The sequence below is a fragment of the Microplitis mediator genome, chromosome 11 (assembly GCF_029852145.1).
Source record: "Microplitis mediator isolate UGA2020A chromosome 11, iyMicMedi2.1, whole genome shotgun sequence".
In the NCBI taxonomy this organism is placed as follows: Eukaryota; Metazoa; Arthropoda; class Insecta; order Hymenoptera; family Braconidae; genus Microplitis; species Microplitis mediator.
This window is the reverse complement of record NC_079979.1, coordinates 12,018,702-12,028,175: the sequence shown is the minus strand read 5'-3', so window position 1 is coordinate 12,028,175 and position 9,474 is coordinate 12,018,702. Positions and strand designations below refer to the sequence as shown.

General features: G+C 31.8%; 1 long non-coding RNA gene across 1 annotated transcript; it reads right to left on the bottom strand.

The window, feature by feature from the left end:
• Positions 1–6,647: 6,647 nt before the first annotated feature.
• Positions 6,648–8,663, bottom strand: LOC130677650 (uncharacterized). Its single transcript, XR_008991680.1, has 3 exons — positions 8,245–8,663; positions 8,103–8,183; positions 6,648–7,544 (listed from the first exon to the last, which is right to left on the bottom strand). It is a non-coding gene; the product is annotated as an uncharacterized LOC130677650 (long non-coding RNA).
• Between the last annotated feature and the right edge of the window lie 811 nt (positions 8,664–9,474).

Here is a 9,474-nt window from a genome sequence, read left to right as displayed (position 1 = left end):
CAAAATTAAACGACGATCTTTTTTTTATTTATTTTATTTTTAATTTATTTTTCTTCAAATTTAGACTATTCTTTAGTCTTAATAGGTTTAGGTTATCAAAAAAATGCTTAGGTTTCAATTATAATAAACAAGAATAATTCATTACCGACTGCAATCTTGGTTAAATCTGATATTTAAACTTTAATATATTTAGCTGATGCAAGCGTAACTTAATTCTTTTATTTACTTTGTAACTAACAAATATAACTCTATACCTTGGATTTAAGACATTTATTCTCATCAATATTCTATTCTCAAGACTTTTTAAGTCAGAGTAATGAGATACTTCCTGTGATAAGGAATTGTGCGAGGGTCACATGAATGGAACGAAAAATTTTATGCTAAGTTTCCAGAAAATTAATACCAAGTTTTATATTTCCTTTCTATATTTGAGTACTTTTATTATTTTATTTACTAAAAAAAATTTTTTTTCTTAAACCGACACCGAAAATAAAAATAAATTTTATTTAATTTACAATGAGATGTTTAACAGGCCTCCACTTGACTTACTACAAACAAAAATTTCCGAAAAAGAACAACAGTTTGAGGGTTTAGGGCAAGCAATAAAATTTTATGGTTTTATGGTCCGCTCAAATGTCTCGCCCGTAACGACTTTGTTATCATACAAGCTTATTCAGAAAAGACAATCTATGAAGTCCTTCTTTTTCCTGAACCTTACTATTTTAAATTTCAACAAAAATTTATTTATATATATATATATATATATATATATATATATATATATATATATATATATGGGTCATTCCATGTCAAATCGAACAATAGTTGGAATCGACCCCTTTCAATTTGGACGAATTTCGGTCAGAAGTTTTCTCTCATCATATAACAAAGTTCTGCCAAGGGAAAAAAAATAAAAAAATTTTTTTCAAAAGTTATGCAATTTTGAAAATTTCACTAATTTTCCTGTTTCTGAAACTTATTCTTCAAAGATCTCGAAAACTATTACAATTACTCTAATGATCTGAGCTAGGTTTTAAAGAGGATACTTAAAGGTACCAAAAAAAAATTTTTTTGAAGAAATTTTTAAAAAATTCGCTTTTTGGGAAAATTTTGAAATTTCCAAAATTGCAAAAGTCGATGACCGCCATCAAATTTTTCGCTCAAATTTTTTTCTAGAGTACCTCTAATTGATTTGAAGGACCTGTGTAAAGAAGGTTGTTGATGATGTAGCCTGATGTTGTCTTGGAGGAGCCGTTGAACACCACACGAATCTTATTGTTGCGCATTGCACGATGATGAGGCAAGTAATAACCGTCCACATTGAATGATGAGCTGCTTGACAATGACGGCAGCGCTTCTCGCTACCACAATTATATTAAGTGTGAGATTTTGGAAGTATGGACAGAAGACAATAAAGTGAGCTTCACCGTCTGAAAAAGGTCTTTGAGGTCTTGCAGAGGCCCCAGGAATCTGTCCAGATGATGAGTTTGCAGTAAGAGGCTGTCCAGAGGCCGTAGTGTTTTGGCTGGCTACGTGGACATGAGCAGACGCTGTTTTAGACCCATTGTTGGGTTTGCTACCATTGGAGACCCTCTTGTTAGGATTAAGATCACGTGATTTAACTGGAATACGTCCTTCCATGGCTTCAAGCGCTCGTGCTCGTGCGAGAAGAAAGCTTCTGATGCCCTCGTAGGTTGGAAAATCGGTTGCAACTCTAAGAGTGAATTCCCAGTCTTCGCGAGTCTGAAGGTCAAGCTTTTGAGTAATGAAGTGTACGATTATGTGATCCCAGTCATCAACTGGAGATCCAAGAGCCTTCAGGGCATTTATAACCACTAAAGTTGTATTGATGACGTGATTGATCTCATTGGCAGCTCTCGACGCCATCTTGGGTATGTTGAACGGTTTGTTAAGCTGCGCCGTGATCAATGTGCGCTTGTTCTCATACCTGGTAGTCAAGGCTTGCCAAGCGGTAGCGAAAGCAGTCTCAGTGATTTCCACATTAGCAACCAGAGAGTAGGCGTCGCTGTATAAGCGGTGCAGGATAAGTATTTCTCAATATTGTCCATTTATTATTTGGATTTATTTCATTAAATTTAAACCTTCTTTCGCAAATAATAAGACCGCGGGTTTCTTACGTCGCAATACGAACAAATCGGAACTTGTCGCGCGTGGGTCTGACCCATTCAATTACCAGTTATCTATTCGTGTTCTCATTAAATATTGAATTCAATTGTGTTTGAGTTTTAATATTAATATTTCATATTAATATTAAATAATAAGAACATAAATTGTATTTAATAGTTAATAATTATTCACATTGCTTGATATTCATTCAATTTAACTAATCTATTCAATTCTCATTGGATAATTTAATTATTTATGTCGGATATTCTATATTGATATTTCGTATTAATACTTAATAACAATCGCATAAATAATCTTTAATATTCAACATTTGTTCGCGTTTCATTACTATTAACTTGCTTGAACTGGATCGAGTACGTTGAGGTTAACTTACATTCAAACAACGGCCGCGTCGCCGTCAATAATCTATCAATACCAAATTGATTGAACATAATCTAACGTACGTTTCAAAAATGCCTAGTCACACCATATTGTCTCAGTATAATTAAAATAAGATTCAGCATCTCTTGATCGAATATCACTATCTTACTATTTTGAACAATTCAAATCATATAATCGATCTGATCAATCGGTAACATTGCCTCAGCGCATACCGCAAACAAACACTTGACGACACAAGTGCTAACAATCGAAAGCATTCAAACAATCATTTGTTCTATAGTACCACGTACTATCTAATCGTCCCGCAGTGGACAATTGGGCTTTCACTCTTAATATACAGACGTGTATATTCTCTCACAATCAACTCGATCCAAGATCGAACTAAGTACGACGATCCAGAATCGCGTAATCTTTCACTGCATCCGTTCTCACGTATACAGCACATACATACACTTACACACACACACACACACACACACACACACACACACACACACACACACACACACACACACACACACACACACACACACACACACACACACACACACACACACACACACACACACACACACACACACACACATAAATGCATACGCTTAATATCTTGTGTCAATTGTTCAACAAGTTACTATCATTATCATATCTCAATTCTCTCAATCTTTCTCATTGTAACCTCTTCAAAGGGTTTTATGTCGTAGTGCTTTCCCTAATTTTTTGGGTCAAAATACAGTCTTCATTTTGTCACACCCAAATCACGAGTTTCATTAACTTATACCTATCTTATCCTATCCATCCTTATAATCACTTAATTTAATTTAGATCATTAATTCAATTTAATTTACAGGTAAATTTAGATTTAAATAAAAAATAAACAATAATAATATAAAAGGAACATTTTCATGCTAACACATACATGGCCATGTATGGCCGTAAATAGTTCATATACGAAGCATATATGGCTATACATGGGCATAACAACTTCTTTAATACAGTCATGCATGGCCATGTATGAATCATATAAGCCCATTTATGGCAATACTTGGTTTTGTATGACTATGTATTTCCGTGATTAATTAAACATGTATGGCCATATATGGCCATACATAGAAACGTATGACTATGTATGACCATGTATGCCCGTGATTAATTAAACATATATGGCCGTACATAGTCTACGTATATTGTTTTTTCCGTGTATGATATACACCAGGAAGAAATCGCCAATCGTATGAATTAACCGAACCTTGGGCCAGTTGTAATTTCCCAAGCCTTGGAAATGACCATGGGGCCAGACCTGGTCCAAGCCCAGGCCCTATGGTTTGATTTTGTTACCCCCAAGCCTTGGGGGTGACCATGGGACCAGAGTTCCATGATTCTTGATCCCCCGACAAAATATCCCCGACAAAATATCCCCAGACAAAATATCCCCAAAATAAATATCCCCGGACAAAATATCCCCACGACAAAAAATTCCCAACAATTAATCCTAAATAGCCGGAGTTTTTGAATAAAACGATAAACCACCAAATATTAAAAGAAAAAAAAAAAAAAATTTTGTTTGCAAATAGTACTTTGAAATGTAAAGTAAGAATTGTCTAAACACAAATCTAAACCTTTAAAAAAATGTGTTTTCGGTAATTTAGTATGTTTTGATATCCTATCTCAGTTTTTTCTTAAAATTGCTTTAACTAGTTTAAATGGTAAGTTTGTAAATAATGAGACGATGTCTAGGGATTTCAGAATGTAATCTGAAGGAATGTTTTTAAGTTTGTCTATTTCTTTCTTAAATTCAAAACTATCTTTAACATCAGAAGGTTGTTTTATTTTTCTTTGACTTAAAATGTTGGTGTACCATTTGTTTAGATTGTAAATCGGAGAGTTTACTGATGAAATGATAATTCGAAAAGGCATGTTGGGTTTATGAATTTTAGGTAATGCATATGCTCTTGGTAAAGTACCGTTGTGTGTGATTAGAAAATTTTTTGTATCTTTGTCAATGTGTTCTAGTCTAAGCCAAGTATTTCAATCAAGGTATAATCATGGTTTTTGCGTATGTTTGCTCGGTAATAGGCCAACGCAAACGCGGGTAATAGTGTTGCGCCCTTTTATCATGGTTTTTGTGTGTTCCCCGTTCAGAAAATCTCATAGAATCCGATAGATTCTCATAAATTCCCATAGAGATTTCAGAAGATTGAATGAGTTCTATGAGAAGTGCTATAGTTAAGTATAGGGCCTTATACATACAGCTATAAGAATCTATCGGATTTTTTAAGCAGGGTTTATTCGACCTTAGACCAACATATACGCTTGTTACCGTGTTGTGCCCTTTTATCATTGTATCCTTTAATCATTTATTTTTTATTTAAATTTTCGAAAACTATAACGAATTCGAAGGACAACTTGTCGGGGTTTTTTTGTCATAGGGATATTTTGTCGGGGACATTTTGTCCAGGGATATTTTTTTTGGGGATATTTTGTCGGGGATATTTTGTCGGGGATATTTTGTCAGGGATATTTTGTCGGAGGATCAAGACGCCTGATACCGGGACCAGACCTGGTCTGAGCCTAGACCCTATAGTTTGACTGCTTTACATCAAGCTTTGGAAAATAATCCGCCAGAGCGTGTACTGTCTACTTCGATAAACGGTAAACATAATCTGCAAAAATATTTTAATTTATCACCATGCTTCGTAAACGTTTCACTGACGCAAATTCTTATTATAAAATTAAAAAACAAACATATTTGCAAAGTTCAATATCTGTCTCTGGGAGGATACAAGTAGCAGTGTTGTGAGTGAAAAATTAAATTACAATAATATAGAATTTAATAATAATAATAATAATCATAATAATAAAGGTGAACTTAATATTTCTTTCAGTAAGTTATGTCAATTGTTAATATTAAAATATACGAGAATTGAATATTAAAAAATGGTTAATGATTGTATATTTTATTTTAGGTAACTTAATTAGTTCCGAAAAAAATTCTTTATCAGGTGTAGTATCCATGTTGAGCAATCAAATGATACATTAATTAATTACAATATAAATGGTGGTCTGGAAGGTAAATTTTTTATTTATATAAATGTATTTATTATAGGCCATAAAATTGATAATTAATTCAAAACTAAACAATAATAAATATATATTCTCAGAAAGGATCGCGATGGAGGAAGCCTTTAACGTTGAAGTTCTTATTTTAAATTTCATCTTTGTACAAGAACCATGCCTTAGAAATTTTATTATTAAAAAAATTAGTTATTTTTGTATTTTTAAATTTTACTGATAATATTTAATCACGTCCAAGTGTATTATAATATAAATACTTAAGGTTTTGTTAACTTCTATTTAAGATACATATGACATATTATTTTGAAAATACATATATGTATAGGTTTTGAAAATTAAAATAATTTGTTAATTAATATGATAATTATAGTATGCAATTTTAGATTTAATTATATTTTCTATAAGATTTTTATAGTATTCTGAATAAGTTTAAGACTTAATTAACACTTAACGGCCACACGGGGTGATTAGTAACCCCAGGCTTAAAAAAAGTCGGATTAGAGGTCTTAAACCTATCAAATAAATACAATCAACGCCATCTGCTGGTGACAGACATGTGTGAGATGTGACTTCACACATAGAAAGCCAAAGAAATGCCCAGTGGCGTTGTGAACGTTCGTTTTATCGGCCTGGGGTAACTAGTTACCCCAGTGTGGCCGTAACCGCAGTTTAGTCACAATATTTATTTTATTTTTATCTACTGGTAGAGCACTCGGCGCGATACCGAATTGGTCTGGGTTCGATTCCCAGTTCGGGCTATCTATATTTTTCTCAATTTATCTATAAATTGTCTTATTGAGAGGTTTGTATGTTTAGATTTCCACTATATGTAAATGGTGCTCTACCAAAATACATATTTATTAGTCATAAATATGTATTTTTAAGACAATAAAACGCAAAAGAAGTCAATTTCATGATTTGTAATTTTTTTCATTTTTCCTTCCAGTAATTTTGCAAAATAACTATACTTTTTGAAGAATTGGTGGATACTGTTATTTTTTTGTGCTAGTGGTATATATTGTGCGAACAACCCTAAAGTTTTAGTCGTTAATATTGCAAAATGGCGGAGTAGTGAATTTTTTTGAAAAAAAGCCATTTTTTCAGAATTTTGACCGATATGACCAGTTTTTAGAACGTCATATATAAATTAACCAAGTTAAACCATTAGAAATATTGAAGAACTCGTCAACGAACATGAGCCAATTAGTTAAAAGTCTCAAAAACATTTACACATCTTGTCTGGCCGGGTTTTTCAGCGTGGGGTAATGAGTTACCCCATGTGGCCGTTATGAGGCCTGAGGGAGGTGTGGCCGTTAAGGGTTACTAATATATTGATTGTGATTTACATTATTTATATTCGTTCAAAATATAAAGCAGCATGATTTTGAGTAATAATTATTTTACTAATAAAATATAAAAATATAAGTCATAATGTAAAATTAAACGTTAAAAAAATTAATATTAGTCAATCAATTACGCATTTTCAATATATTTCATAAATATTCGACATCCAGTGTTCATCCATTGTATTTCGAGGCTTGATCTGAGCACGATTTTTGGTTTTTCGAGGCTAGGACCAGTTTTAATTTTTTGTATTTCAAAGTCCGGTCCGAGCCTAAGTTTTTGGTTCTCTAAGGCTCGGTCCAGATCTGATTCGTACGTTCCTCGAGGCTCGACCCAAGCCTGGTTCTTTTTTTCCCAACGCTTGGCTCAAGCCTCGATTTTTTGTTACCGGAGGCTAGACTTAAGCCTCGATTTTTTGTTTCCCAAGGCTCGGAACATGGCCATCATCCAAGGCTTGAACCAAGGCTCACCCAACGGTTCGACCCAGGCTCACACCAGGGCTTGGCAGCATTGGCTGGCGTCTGTCCGAGGTCTGGTCCGAGCCTTATCCAATGGTTTCTTCCTACCAGGGACATTTCTTAAAATGGGAATCTGTAAAACTATATTGAATATAATTTCAACTATATGTTTACCCGTGAAAATGAAACATAAATGGCTATGCATGGCCATATATAGTTCACTCATGGGCATATATGGCCATACATGGGCATACCAACTTTCTAATAAAGTTATGCATGCCCATATGTGAATCATATAAGGCCATATATAGTTATGTATGACTATATATCAGGGTGTCCGTTATTTCCCAAATCGATTTTTATTTACGATCGCCCTCTGAATCTTTAGTTTATGACCTAAAAAAAAAATATCGAACACAAACAGGCTCTTAATTTTCACATTAAACCGTGCCGAAATCATTTTCTATTTCCCATTTAAATAACATGGGATTTTTAGACTTTTGACTTTTAATTCATTTTCTCAGATACAAATGAGAATAAAAATTTGATCGAAGCATAATCTGGTAGAAAATCGAACGCTCTACAAAAAAAGTTCTCTTATGAATTTCCGATAAAATAACTCCTTCAAAAGTTATTTAACGTTAAACTTGTGTTTGTTATCAATTATATAATATTTTAAATTCTTTTTTTCAATTTTACCTTTTTTGGCTATAAAATCGTTGAAATAAAAGATATTATTATCGCTAGAGTACCGATGATCATTTATGTAGATTTCATGGCCTAAACAGAAAATCAAGGGAAAAAAAACGTTGTTATATGAGAAATAATAGAAATAACATACCTTTCCTTATACAGACGAACTTAAAAATGAATTAATGGAAAGTGGTGAAACAAAAATGTAAAAATTTCTTTGTCTATAATATTATAAGCAGATTTATTATCATTCTTGTTTTCTTTATAATTTTTTTGCTAAGCTAGTTTTGATCGCATTAGGATATTTTTTGTTTTGTACTCATTTTCAAATTATTAACAATTCGTAAGCCTTCTAAATAGTCGTTATTGCTCGCCCACGTTTCAACATCTAATTTCAAAAAATTTTTATCAATGTTGAATTTTTCAAAAAGTTGTAAGGAATCCGAATTTACTTACGAATTGTTAACAATTTACAAGTAATTAATGATGTCCTTGAAAGAGCAATTAAATTAGCTCAAGAGTATATCAACATTTTAACAGCACGAGAAGACCAAAAATAATATTTGATAGAAGTTGTAAGTGAGTACAAAACAAAATATCCTAATGCGACCAAAGCTTGCTTAGCGAAAAAATTATAAAGAAAACAAGACCCGGGAAAAAATGATTTTGCCTAATTATATATAATAATATATAAGACCTTATATATAATTAGATCTAAAAATTGGCCAGGTCTAATTATATATAATTTATATATAATTATATATAGGTTATATATGATTATATATAATACGTTATATATAATTAGATCTGAAAATTGGCCAGGTCTAATTATATATACTCATATATAATTCGATATGATTGTGTATAATACATATATATCATATTTTATATATAATTAGATCCGAAAATTAGGCGGGTTTAATCATATATATGATTATGTGTAATTTATATACAATTACGTATGTTCATGTACGATTAATATTGAAGTATTCAGAGGGAAGTTTTTTTTTAATTATACGTTTGCAATTATTCATAACAAATTATATTTCCCTCAAAATATAAATACAGAGTATAATTAACGACTGTGCTACTACATTTATTTATTTTTGTTATATAACATTTTATTATGTATTTATAGATAGATAATATAATCATGTCATTAGACTATTAGTACTTACAAACGAAAATTACTAGAGTTATTTTTACTAATATATTAAAGAATATATATTCGTTATTTTTAAAAGTATATTTGGTGAAACTTCTTAACGTTAATTTTATGAGATCTCACTTATTATAATAAGTATTATAATAAGTATAATAATATAATAATTATTACTTTTCAATAATATACACCTAAAACTATAATGCATTTAACGAG